Source organism: Triturus cristatus, chromosome 3_1, assembly GCF_964204655.1.
Source record: "Triturus cristatus chromosome 3_1, aTriCri1.1, whole genome shotgun sequence".
In the NCBI taxonomy this organism is placed as follows: Eukaryota; Metazoa; Chordata; class Amphibia; order Caudata; family Salamandridae; genus Triturus; species Triturus cristatus.
In genome coordinates this window covers 23,029,849-23,044,359 of record NC_140583.1, presented here as the reverse complement: position 1 = coordinate 23,044,359, position 14,511 = coordinate 23,029,849, and positions in this window count along the sequence as shown.

Here is a 14,511-nt window from a genome sequence, read left to right as displayed (position 1 = left end):
GCATGGGACACCTTGTGTGCCCCAGGCAGTGTCTAGTTTCTTTCATCCCTCCCTGCCCCAATACACTAACTCTGGAGTGGTGCTCACACCTCCCAAGGCAGGAAACCTATTGTCCAAGCCTCCCTCGCTGGAAGGACTCCCAGCAGCAGGAGGTCAGACTTGTGTCTGTGGCAGCAGCATCCATTTTGTGATGCTGGGGCTCTGGTTAACTTTACCCGGGTAAGTAGGTTTCAACATGTCCTCTCCCTCTAGAAGAGAGGAATAATATCCTCATCGCCAGAAATGGTATGGGGGTATTATTCCAAAGTGTTAGACACCTTACACAACATGTTTTGATAAAGCCAAACCATAGTTACCGTAACCGTTTAAGATTATAAGGCACTTTAAGAGTATATGATAGGCTATATCATAGAACAGCTATAAGGACATGGTTCCGAAAGCTGCAGACAGGCTCAGCTCATGCTAGAGCACCATCTCACATGTTACCAAGCACTCTGCCTCCAGGATTGTTAAGGCCTGCCATAGGAGTGGCTGATAGGTACACATGTGTCTATATATAAGGTAGGTATAGGAATACTACACCTAAGCAAGGGGTGATTACACGACCTTGCCCCAGCTGAGTGATCAGCCAGTTGTTGTCATAATGGAAGGCCAGGCCAGGGGTGGCATAATACATGCTGCAGCCCTTGGTAGGCCTAGGGTACACCTATGCCCTGGGTACCTAAGGTACACTGTACAGGGCCCTAAAAGGTGATCCTTACCAATTGGGTTATGTACCTAAAGTACATAGTATGAATTTAGAGAGAGAACAGCTGGGCTGTGGGTCTGATTAGCAGGCCCACAGCCACATCTAAGTCGAAAACCAGTGAAGCAAAAGCAAAAAGTGGGGGTGACCATAGAAAGCAGACCCTACTCTCCTACACCCGCTACCTAGAAGACAACAACATCTTGGACCCCTCCCTATCCAGCTTCCGCAGCAACCACAGCACCGAGACCGCCCTCATCGCCGCCACCGACGACATCAGGATCCTTATGGACAAAGGAGAAACAGCCGCCCTCATCCTCCTGGACCTGTCAGCTGCCTTCGACACGGTCTGTCACCGCACCCTATCAGCACGCCTCCATGACGCCGGAATCCAAGAGAAGGCCCTGGCCTGGACCACATCCTTCCTCTCCAGCAGAACCCAGAGCGTCCGCCTCCCACCCTTCCGCTCCAAAACCACCGAGATCATCTGCGGCGTCCCACAAGGATCCTCCCTTAGCCCGAAGCTGTTCAACATCTACATGGCACCTCTCGCCCACGTCGCATGACAGCACAACCTCAACATCATCTCCTAGGCCGACGACATCCAGCTGATCATATCCCTCACCGAAGACCCCCAACCGCCAAAGCCAACCTTCACAGAGGAATAAAGGCCGTCGCCGACTGGATGAAGAACAGCAGACTAAAGCTGAACTCAGACAAGACGGAGGTCCTCATCCTCGGACCCACCCCATCAGCCTGGGACGACTCCTGGTGGCCCACATCGCTAGGCACAGCCTCGGAACCCACCGACCACGCACGCAACCTGGGCGTCATCCTCGACTCCACCCTCTCCATGGCCAAGCAAGTCAACGCCGTCTCCGCGTCCTGTTTCAACACCCTCCGGATGCTCCGCAGGATCTTCAAATGGATCCCTCCCGACATGAGAAAAACCGTCACCCAGGGAACGCCCTCTACTCAGGAACAACAACCAAGCTCCTGAGACAACTACAACGAATCCAGAACGCCTCGGCACGACTGATCCTCGACGTCCCCAGACGCAGCCACATCACACCCCACCTGAGAAGCCTACACTGGCTCCCAGTCAACAAGAGAATCACCTTCAAACTCCTCACCCACGCACACAAAGCACTACACAACACCGGACCAACATACCTCAACAACCGGCTCAGCTTCCACACTCCCTCCCGCAACCTCCGCTCTGCCACCCTCGCCCTCGCCACAGTCCCTCGCATCCGGAAAACCACCGCCGGCGGCAGATCCTTCTCCTACCTCACCGCCAACACCTGGAACGCTCTCCCTACCAGCCTACGACAGACCCAGGACCTGCTGGCCTTCAGAAGACTTCTCAAGACCTGGCTCTTCGATCAGTAGCAGCCTCCCTCCCGTCCCCTCCCCCCCCGCACCTTGGGACCCTCACGGGTATGTAGCGCGCTTTACAAATGCAGTGATTGATTGATTGATTGTCGTGCAGTGCCCTCCGAGATCTGGACATGATCGGACAGGTTGCCCTGATGCTGCGCCCACTGGAACTTCAGGTCCCACTGCAGAGCCCACATATGCCATCTGGCATGTTGCACTAGCAGGATGCAGGAGGCCATCAGGCCCAGGAGCTGGAGGGTCATCCTGAATGAAACCCGGGACAGAGGCTGAAAGATCAGAATCATAGCCTGAATATCCCGGACTCGCTGCTCGGGAGGATAAACCCGAAACAGCGTTGAATCCAGAACCACTCCGATGAGAGGGACTCCGGTGCGACTTCGGCACGTTGATGGAGAAACCCAGCAAATGCAGGAGGTTGGCCGTAGTCTGAAGGTGGGTGACGACTGTCTGGGGCGAGCCCACCTTCAACAACCAGTCGTCGAGGTGGGGGAAGACTGACACCCCTGACCTGCGCAGGTGAGCTACGACCACCGCAATCACTTTTGTGAACACCCGAGGGGTGCTGGTAAGGCCGAAGGGGAGCACGGCAAATTGAAAATGCTTGCGGCCTACCGTGAACCGTAGGTAATGCCGGTGGGCCGGCAGGACGGGGATGTGAAAATATGCGTCCTGCAAGTCCAACGCTACCATCTGTAGGAAGGTGGATATCTGACTATGGTTACCCCCAACTTTTTGCCTAGTGTCTAGCTGGTTTTTCGACTTAGTTGGCCTGAGATCCTGCCATTCAGGGTCTCAGGCTGTCTGCTCTCTCTTTAAAATGGACTCCATGTACCCTAGGTACATTCCCAATTGGTAAGGATCACCTTATTGGACCCTGTACAGTGTACCCTAGGTACCCAGGGCATAGGTGTACCCTAGGCCTCCCAGGGGCTGCAGCATGTATTATGCCACCCCTGGTCTGGCCTTCCAATCAGACACAACTGGCTGATCACTCAGCTGGGGCAAGGTTGTGTAATCACCCTTTGCTTAGATATAGTATACCTATATCTACCCTTAAAATAGACACATGTGTACCTATCAGCCACTCCTATGGCAGGCCTTAACAATCCTGGAGGCAGAGTGCTTGGTAACATGTGAGATGGTGCTCTAGCATGAGCTGAGCCTGTCTGCAGCTTTCGGAACCATGTCCTTCTAGCTGTTCTATGATATAGCCTACCATATACTCTTAAAGTGCCTTATAATCTAAAACGGTTATGGTAACTATGGTTTGGCTTTATCAAAACATGTCGTGTAAGGTGTCTAACACTTTGGAATAATACCCCCATACCATTTCTGGTGATGAGGATATTATTCCCCCCTTCTAGAGGGAGAGACATGTTAAAATCGTACTTTGCTGTTTAACTCTAACCAAAGCCTCAGCATCACAAAATGGATGCTGCTGCCACAGACACAAGTCTGACCTCCTGCTGCTGGGAGTGATCCCGGCAAGGGAGGCTTGGACAATAGGTTTCCTGCTTGGGGAGGTGCTAGCACCTCTCCAGACAGACTTTAATGTATTGGGGCAGGGAGGGCTGAAAGGAATGAGACATGCATGGGGCACACAAGGTGTCCCATGCATAGTCCAGTTCAAACCAGTGCTGGGGCACTCCAGCCCCAGTCCTGGTGCGAAACTGGACAAAGGGAAGGGGGTGTAACTACCCCCCTCCCAGGTACCACCCATAAGGCGTGACCTAGCAGGCAACCCAGCCCCCCAGATTAGTATAAGAGTGGTAGCTGGGCCCCAGGAGATTAGATTATCCTGAACCTGCAACTTGAACAGACACTCTGGACCTTCGACATTCGACGAAAGAAGAAGACTGAAGAATCTCCCTTGTGGCCAAGGAGTGGCTACCCTGTGCAAACAGGCACCATCAAGACACTACCCTTTGCTTTGCTGAAGTTCTACGAGGGACCGACTGCAGAGCCCGACCAGAGCCTTGACTTCCAGACTTCTCCGACCCTGATCCACATCCACAGCCGAGCTGAGATCCGTGGAGGCGACGAGAGACGTGGGACCGGCTACCTGGGAAAAGTGGCGAGTATCTTCCAGCGCAGCTTCTGAGGCACCCTCGAAGTTGTGCACCGGGGATTGAGAAGCCCCAACCCCAAGCACCATCTGCACCGAAGATCAGCCCCCACACTCCACGAGTCTTGCGTGGGGCCCTTCTGCATTTTCCTGCTTGCCGCGTCTGTCCGGTTGCTTGCCCGTTGGCTAGCGGCCTTTGTGACGACACACCTTGAAATCTTCACTGCTGGTGTGGCTCCTCCAGACTGGCTCCCGCTTCTTTGCAAAAGAGAAGCACCCCAGACCTTCCTGGTCTGCACCAGAAGCAAGTCCTCCATTTTTCGTGGGTTCCGCTTGCCAAGGCTTGGTAAGTCCTAGTTCGACTTCGACGCCGCCGACAGCAAGAGCCTCCGTGGGACAGCTCGCCTCCTGGTCCTGGTCGTCCTCGACGTCTCCTGGTACCGGTGGCTGCAGCGACAAGCTTCACCCTTCACCTGCAATCTTCTCGACATCGCCTGGTTCCTTCCTGGTTCCACGAGGTCACTGGCTAGTGACCTTGCCTCTGTCCCTTCTGCTTGCAGGTATCCTTTCTTCTTGATCCCAGCCTTGGGATCCACCGGACAGTCTTCACTGACTGCCTGTCAGCAACTTTCCTTCAGGCATCCATAGAAGTCCACGACGAAACCTGACGCAAGTTCACACCTATGCACCCGCAGCCTGTGGGCTAGGTAACTTGGGTACTTCGGTGCTCACAAGGGTAGTGACTATACTAGGGTTTAGTTTCCTAGTATAGACTCTCTAGCTGCTTCAGAAGTGTCCTTAAACTGTTAACTTCTAACTGCTAGTAATTCTATCGACTTTTACGCATTACGCGTGAGTGTTTCCACTCTGCACCTGAATCCCGTGGGCCTCCCACTTCCTAACTGTTGCTAGTGTAGTGTAGCCCCAGCGATTCCCTAGGCCTAGGCCTATTCTATTTCCGTGACAGTGGTCCTTATACCACTTCTTTAGTATATGGTTTGCGTGGCCCCTAGGGCCTAACTGTATTACTTACCTGTGTGACTTAATGTATGCTTAAATAAGACTGTGTTGTACTTACCTCTAATCTCATAAAGAGTGCTGAGGGTTTGACTAGAATAAATACACTTTATTTTATATATATATATATCTGTTGTGGTGTCCTTTCATTTGGTATTCAAGGGATTATATATGGTATCACAGCTGGCTTCACATGCCATTCAGAGTTTAGCCTAAGACTGCTCTTGTCCATGCTACCACTAGGATAGCTGGTCTATAAGGTTGACTGTACAACCAATCACCATAAGAGTTGTTTGGACTGATACAAGGTGTACACTAGAACTAGTGACATCATACATCAGGCCAACTTCTCACACCATCCAGTATCCAGGGTCGAGGGTAGCCAAGACCTGAGCCAGAGTCAACATCTTGAACTTCTCCATACGGAGGAAGCAATTGACGTTCCTGAGGTCCAAGATGGGATGCAGGCCCCATTTGTCCTTCTTGGGGACCAGAAAGTAGTGAGAATAACAACCACGTCCTACTTCTGGCCCAGGAATGTGCTCGATGGCCCCCTTGGCCAAGAGGGCCGTAATTTCCTGCTGGAGAAGCAGCAAGTGATGCCCCGACATGCAGTGGCACCGAGGTGGCATGGCGGGTGGGGAGGACTGAAAGGGAAGAGAATAATCCCTGCGGATGATCTGCAACACCCACTTGTCCGATGTGATATCGCGCCAGTGGTGGAGGTGGTGGCGGATCCTGTCACCCACCGGCATGGGTGCTCCACAAAGCTCAGATTAGGAAGGTTTAGAGGTGGAAGCAGTGGGGCGGAGGTGGACTGCCCCCCACGCTGATTCCCAGAGCCGCACCTGTGGAAGCCGCGGCGAGGCTGGTTCTGCAAAGGGTTGCTTTAGGAACGTGCCTGGGTGCACCTGCCTTGGCCACGAAAGGAACGAAACCCAGGAGTTATTAGTGGAAAGACCCAAGGACTTTGCCGTGGCCCACAAGTCCTTAAAGCGCTCCAGCGTACTGTCGGCCTTATCGCCAAACAGGCGAGTGCCATCAAAGGGCATGTCCATGAGCAAGCTCTGGACGTCAGGCGAGAACCCAGTGGATCGCATCCATGCGTGGCGACGCAGCGCCACAGTCGTAGAAATCGCCCTGCCCAGTCAGCGGTGTCCAAACCACACCGAATGGCGAACTTAGCTGCATCCTTACCCTCAGCAACTGCCTGGGAAAGCACAGCATGGACCTCCTCAGGACACTGAGGTAACACCTGAGCAACCGTGTCCCACACCGCGTGGTAGTAGCGGCCCAACAAGCAGGCGGTTTTAACCGACCGCAGCCCCTAGCTGGCCGACGAGAACAACCGCTTACCAAACTGCTCCAGCTTCTTAGAGTCCTTATCCAGTGGAGCTGTGGGAAAGGCAGTGGCTCCGAAGAAGTCGACGCCGTCTGGAGCACCTCAGTAAGAAGGTTAATTTTGAGGGCCACCGTGGGAAGATCAAGGTTGAGGACCTCACCAGCCCGACGGAACACCATCGTGTAGAAGCGCCCTCCTCCATCGTAGGTGGGGAGAGGCAAACCCCGGGTCAGAAGAGACATCGAGGTCGCCGGCATCCTCCAGATTGTCCACCCAGTTCTGCTCGGAGTCACATTGACGGGCAAGAGGGTCCTCGGACCCCTCCCAGTCATCCTCCACCTGCGTTGCAGAAAGAACAGTCGCGGCGGCAGAGCCGGAGAAGGGACATACGACGCCGTGAACGTCACCAGCCGGGGCCGGGCCAGCGCCGTCTCTCAATGCGGATCCCAGGTAGGAACTAAATGGTCCTGGAACTGGGGCAAGGGTAGAACAAACGGCACCCACTGCGGCATCAGAGGCGGAGCCGAGGACGGCGCTGGGGCCGGAGCTGGCAGCGCCGGACCTCGTGGCACCCAGACCGGAGCCAACGGCGTAGGATCCTGTGGCGCCGAAACTGAATCCGCCGGCAACGCCGACGGGCCAACAGGATCTGGACACGGGACCGCGGAGCCCGAAGGCGCGCCGGCGGGAGCCCGAAGCCTAAAAAGGCGGTCCATGGTGGCAAGAAACTCTTGCACCTGTTCGGGAGCCGCCGACGGACCCGGGTAAGGCGGGTAGGCCATGGGACTCCCAGGCTCCAAGTGAGCCGCAGGGGCAGAACCCCTGTTCCCCTCGTCCGCATCCGAGCACTGACAGGGGGACACCGGAGAGCAAATACACTTCTTTGACTTCTTTTTATGTCGTCGCTTACCGGAATCCGAGGGCGAAGACTTGGAGCTTTTAGGAGCGACGACTGCGGTCCCGGGAACGGTCCCTGGACCTGGAGCGGCGTTGGGACGAGTGCCGGACCTCCAGCAGCTTCCGGCGCCGCTCACTCAAGGCCTTCGGGCCATGGCTCGACAGTCCCTGCAGGACCGGGAGTCATTTTCGGCCTCAGTAGAGACAAACATCATGGGGGTCCACCACCGACATGCTGCGATGGCAGGCCCCACAAGACTTAAAGCCAGGCATCCCTACGTGCACCAGTAGAAAAACGGGGAGACAAAAAGTCTCAAAAGAGTAGTCAAAAAGTGACTAAGGTACATGCTCTATCCGGATCTGAGCATGCTGGCGCAGAAAAAGAAAGAACGGACGTCAGCGCACATGGGTGATGCCTAAGTAGTCTCTGTGACGTCATCTCGGCACTTACGACGTCAGTGACGGACTCGGAGCCGCACGACGCCACCCACTGACGCGCAGGGGTACTGCTACAAAAGACTTTCTGGATCCAGTCTGACGCCAGGGTATATTCTAAGGTAAGGAATCTATCACTAATGTGTCTCTTTCAGATGTGGGTCCCTTGCTCACTGTGCCACTGGATTCAAGCTAGCCTGGCTGATAAAGGGGTAACACACCCTGAAAGCGGTCCCAGGATGCTTGTTTCCAGTCCAGGGAGGACCTGGCTTGGCAGTTCGGGCTGGACTGTTCCCAATAGGCAAAGGGTCAAGACTGTTTTGCATATAGCTGTGTCTGAACTGGGGTGACAAAGTGAGCTAAAGAACCATGATGGATTCAACCCAGATCTGTAACTGGGGTATACTACCTTTACTACGCGGGCACTACTTCAAATTACCGTTTCTACGCATCTTTTAATTCACAGCTACCGTTACTATGCTACTACGCAAAAACTGTTACTTCGCATATAGGTTACTTCTGAAATACAATGCAGGTAAGTTTATTATAAAAAATAGTGCAGTATTGTTAGCTTAATGTAATACAGTTATGTATTTTAAAGCGTTTTATAAATAAAGTTACTTCGCATATAACTTACTTCGGAAATAGTTTGCAGGATATATCTTTTTTTTAAAGGATACAGTATTGCTAGAGTAAAGTAATACAGTATTGTATTAAAAATCGAATTATATAGTTAAAAAAAAAATGTGTATATAGAATAAAGATATACCACGGTTTACAATAAGTTTCTATGGTAAAAATTGTCCATTTTCGACTTTAATTAAATAAGAAATCCTGCATGCAGTAACGTATAAACGTCATATGGAGGATCGGCGGGGAGAGGAGGAGATGCATGCAACATAGCTGTGCAGGTAAGTTTTTTTTTTAAAAAGCAGTATTGTTAGAGTATTGTAATACAGTAATGTATTAAAAAACGTTTTATAAATACTGTTACTTCGCATATAGCTTAATTATGAAATAGATTGCAGGTCATTTATTTTAAATAAAAAGGTACAGTATTGTTAGAGTAATGTAATACAGTATTGTATTAAAAATAGTATTATAAAGTTTTTAAAAAAAAAGAATGTGTGTATATAATATTAAAGATTTCCCAAGGTTTACAATTAGTATCTATGGTCAAAATTATCAGTTTTCTATTTTTTTGATAAACAAATTTTTATTCACTTTACAAGAAAAAAGCACCAGCCAATCCGCACCGTATTGCCATGATCGAGGATTACAAGCACAAGTTCTCAATACCCAACATGTAGACCTTAATAAAGCAGAAATGAGATGTAAACAGTCGAAACCCTCACAGTTAGACCCTCCCTCCCAACCATTTCCCCCAAATTCTTCTGTATTTCTTGGGGCAACCACGTGCTGCATACATAACTTTCTCCTGTGTGGCACACCAGTCCACTCCATTCCGCCAACGCCCCAAACTTGGGGGTTCAGGGCATTTCCAAGAGGCCGCAATGTCTCTTTAAGCTACCACCATAGCTGTAGTAAAGAACAGTTTTTCGTTGCGTGACCCGTCCAGCCCATCAGTGATGCCCAGGAGTGTGTGTTTAGGGTCGTGTGGAACCTCCCACCCCAGGACCTCAGAGAGTTCTTCTTCGATGCCCTGCCAAAATCCCACCAAGAGGGGACAGGCCCAAACCATGTGGAGGAAGTCAGCAGGGTCATATCCACACCTGGTACAGGCTGAGGACGGACTAAGCCCTGTGCGATGAAGGCGTGCAGGGGTGAGATATGCAGCATGCAGATAATAGAGAGAAAGGATTGGAATCTAGCGAGGCCCAGCTCCGCTAGTTCAAGCCTATAGGCCGGGTCAGACCACCCCCCGTTGAACCAGTCATGTATGGAAAGAAGTTGTGTGGCTAAGTAGTATAGGTAAAGGTGAGTCATTCCCAAACCCCAGTCGAACGAGGGGATCCTGCAAGTACTGAGCGCTAGCCTGGACCTACCCCTTCCCCACAAGAACTTGCTGGCTAAGCCGTCAAGTTCACGGAACCAGGCCCTGGGAAAGCACATGGGGGTGATCTGAAGCATATAAAGAAAGCGGGGAAGCAGCATCATCTTAAAAAGAGACACCCTCACCATGGGGTTGAGGGGCAGCGACTGTAGGAGAGTAGGGTCTGCTTCCTATGGTCACCCCCACTTTTTGCTTTTGCTTCACTGGTTTTCGACTTAGATATGGCTGTGGGCCTGCTAATCAGACCCACAGCCCAGCTGTTCTCTCTCTAAATTCATACTATGTACTTTAGGTATATAACCCAATTGGTAAGGATCACCTTATAGGGCCCTGTACAGTGTACCTTAAGTACCCAGGGCATGGGTGTACCCTAGGCCTACCTGGGGCTGCAGCATGTATTATGCCACCCCTGGCTGGCCTCCCATCATGTCACAACTGGCTGATCACTCAGCTGGGGCAAGGTCGTGTAATCACCCCTTGCTTAGGTATAGTATTCCTATACCTACCTTATATATAGACACATGGGTAACCTTTCAGCCACTCCTATGGCAGGCCTTAACAATCCTGGAGGCAGAGTGCTTGGTAACATGTGAGATGGTGCTCTAGCATGAGCTGAGCCTGTCTGCAGCTTTCGGAACCATGTCCTTATAGCTGTTCTATGATATCGCCTACCATATACTCAAAGTGCTTTATAATCCTCGCGGTTATGGTAACTATGGTTTGGCTTTATAAAAACATGTCGTGTAAGGTGTCTAACACTTTGGAATACTACCCACACACCGTTTCTGGCAATGAGGATATTATTCCCCCCTTCTAGAGGGAGAAGACATGTTGAAGTCCTACTACCCGGTTAAAGTTAACCAGAGCTCCAGCATCACAAAATGGATGCTGCTGCCACAGACACAAGTCTGACCTCCTGCTGCTGGGAGTCCTTCCAGCGAGGGAGGCTTGGACAATAGGTTTCCTGCCTTGGGAGGTGCTAGCACCACCCTAGACAGGGCTTAGTGTATTGGGGCAGGGAGGGATGAAAGAAACGAAACACTGCCTGGGGCACACAAGGTGTCCCATACATAGTCCGGTTCAAACCGGTGCTGGGGCACTCCAGCCCCAGTCCTGGCGCGAAACTGGACAAAGGGAAGGGGGTGTAACCACCCCCCTCCCTGGTCCCACCCATAGGAGGGACCTAGCAGGTAACCCAGCCCCCCAGATTAGTATAAGGGTGGGAGCTGAGTCCCTAGGACTTTGGATTATCCTGAACTGAAACTAGACACGAAACTCTGGACCTTCGACATTCGACGACAAGAAGACTGAAGAATCTCCCTTGTGGCCAAGGAGTGGCCACCCTGTGCAAACAGGCACCAACAAGCGACCTGCCGTTTGCTTTGCCTAAGTTCTACGAGGAACCGACTGCAGAGCCCGACCAGCGCCTTGACCTCCAGACTTCTCTGACCCTGATCCATATCCACAGCCAAGCTGAGATCCGTGGAGGCGACGAGAGACGTGGGACCGGCTACCTGGGGAAATTGGCGAGTAGCTTCCAGCGCAGCTTCTGAGGCATCCTCGAAGTTGTGCTCTGGGGATTGAGAAGCCCCAACCCCGAGCACCATCTGCACCGAAGATCAGCCCTCCACACTCCACGAGTTCTGCGTGGGGCCCTTCTGCATTTTCCTGCTCGACGCGTCTGTCCGGTTGCTTGCTCGTTGGCTAGTAGCCTCAGTGACGACGAGGCCCTTGACTTTTCACCTGTGAAAGAGAAGCACCTCAGACCTTCCTGGTCTGCACCTGAAGCGAATTTCCCATTCCGCGTGGGTTGCCTTTGCCAAGGCTTGTTGACTCCGATCGGGACGTCGACTTCGCCATCAGCAAGATCATTCGTCGGACAGCTCGTACCCTGGTTCTGGTCGTCCTCGACACCTCCTGGTCCACGCAGCTGCAGAGACAAGCTTCAAGCCATCACCTGTGTTCTGCACGACATCGCCTGGTTCCTTCCTGGTTCCACACGGTCACTGGCTAGTGACCCAGACTTTGTCCCCTCTGCTTGCAGGTGTTCTTCCTTCAAGATCCATCCTTGGATCCACCGGACATCTTCCTCTTGGCCGCCTGCCAGCATCTGTTCTTCAGGCATCCATAGGATCCAGCGACGACACCCAACACATCTTCACACCTATGCACCCGTCTCCTGTGGGTGAGGTAACGCGAGTACTCCGGTGCTCCAGTGGATATTGACTATCCAAGTGTCTAAGTCTTTAGTTGCTTCCTCCTAGTTACTTCGGAAGTGTCCTTATTCTTCCTATTTCTAACTGTTACATTCCCATTGACTTTAATGTAACCCGCGTGTGTGTTTCCACACTGCACACGCTTCCCGTGGGCCTCCCACTTCCTAACTATTGGTAGGGTAGTGTAGCCCCAGTGATTCCCTAGGCCCTAGGCCTACTCCCTGTTCGTGACATGGTACTTATACCACTTTCTTAGTATATGGTTTGCGTGGCCCCTGGGCCTAACTGTATTTTCCTGTGTAACTTAACGTATGCTACTTAAGAAATTGTTTGTACTTAGACCTCTGAACTCATAAAGAGTGCTGAGGGTATATGTTAGAATAAATACATTCTAAGTTTATATGGTGTGGTGTCCTTTCATTTGGTATTCAAGGGATTATAATGGTATAACAGCTGGCTTCACATGCCATACAGGGTTTAGCCTAAGACTGCTCTTGTCCATTCTACCACTAGGATAGCTGGTCTGTTGGACCCGGCCTCGTGGGGTGGCCCATCCAGACCCGTAGCGACACTAGACTAACCTCTACACCCCACACGACACTGATTAGCGTAGCCTACCCGACCCAGAACCCGGGGTTACCCACGTCCTCCCCTCCATCTTCCCGACACCGGGCACCCTTCCCCTTCCATCGGCCTCGCGGCCTCCAGTGACCCGGCCCAGCAACCCAGATGCCCTTGCTCTACTTGTATATACGCCTCTGAGGATCATAAATGTCCTGATATTCCTAGATAAAGCATACGTACTCCAGAATCTAAGGTGTGGTGTCTCTGTGTTGCCTGGTGCTAAAGTCAGCGTGTACGATCCTAGGTGTGAGACCCAGCCCTGAGGGGGTCTCCGACCGGTGCTCGGCTATTCCTCCCGGAAGGGTGGGGCGCAGGGTGGCCAGGTACACATTCTGTCCTTCCCTGAGGCAAGCCCTTCTAACAGATAACTGCTTTGGAGAGGGCTTGCAAAGTACAGCAGGTACCCCAAAGTCAGTGGGCAGCTATCTTGTGGCTCTCCTTCTCTGAGAAAGGTAGGGACAAGCTCCTCACAGTTAGTGATGAGGATGCTGACAATTACACTGTCCTGAAGAGTGCTCTGATTGATGGGTTTGGCCTAACCACTGAACAATACAGGTTGTTGTTCAGGGATACCCAGAAGACACAGGACTGGACTGACTTTGTAGATTGTGCCACTAAGGCTTTGGAAGGCTGGTTATTGGGTAGTAAGGTTAAGGACTATACAGGATTGTATCATTTGATCATGAGAGAACAAATCCTTAACAACTGTCAAAACCAGCTGCTGCATCAACACTTGATTGACTCTGACCTAACTTCTCCCCAAGAATTGGGAAAGAAGGCAGATAGGTGGGTCAGGACTAGAGTTAAGCAGAAAAACCAGAACCAGGGCGGTGATCAGAAAAAGGCAGACCAGAAGGGTAATGAGCAAAAAGCAAAAGACCAGAAGTCTTCACCAGGCCCCCAAAAGGCTCAGGGGGAGGGTGGTCCCAAAAAGGATAAAAAGAAAGATGGACAAAAGAAACCTTGGTGTAACTATTGTAAGTCCAATTCCCATTGGTATAGTGAATGCACCAAAAAGGACAAGCCCCCAATCACCATTGCCCCTAAGGCAACTGTACCCCCTAGTCCAGCTGTAAGTGGTGGTTCCCAGCAAAAGGGTGTAATAGGGTTAACCCTAGGAACTGAAGTGGATTCTGGCCTAGTCAGAATACCAACTCAGGCTATTCTGATCTGTGATGGGGACATAGCTTTGTCCTCTACTGTGAGCCCCAGTAACCTGGGCAAGTACAGACAGACTCCTTTAATCAACCATAGGATGGCTCCGGCCTACAGGGACACTCCTGCCTTTGTGGACCCTGGACAGATCATGCTAGGTGAGAATTACCTAGTGGCCAACGCTAGCAATGCCACTATCTCCCATAGTGTGGCAATTGTTAACTTCTCCTGGGGAGGGGTGACTGGCCTCAAGAAAGTTGTGGTAAGTTCAGACCTTCCTGTAGAGTGTCTGTTGGGAAATGACCTTGAAACTTCAGTTTGGGCTGAAGTGGAGTATAGGACCCATGCAGAAATGCTGGGAATAGATGCACATGTCCTTGCTGTGACTAGGTCACAGGCAAAAAAATGCAGCACTGAACAAGTGCTGGATCCTGGGACAATGGACCAGACACAACCCAAGAGAAAGAGCAGTAGGGTTAAGGCTGTGCCTTCCCCCCTGCCTCAGGTAGAGAATCAGCCCTCACAGGAGGATGATTCTGAGAGCCCTGAAGGAACTGTCCTAGAAGAACTGGAACCTGACCAGGTTGAGTTTCTTGGGAC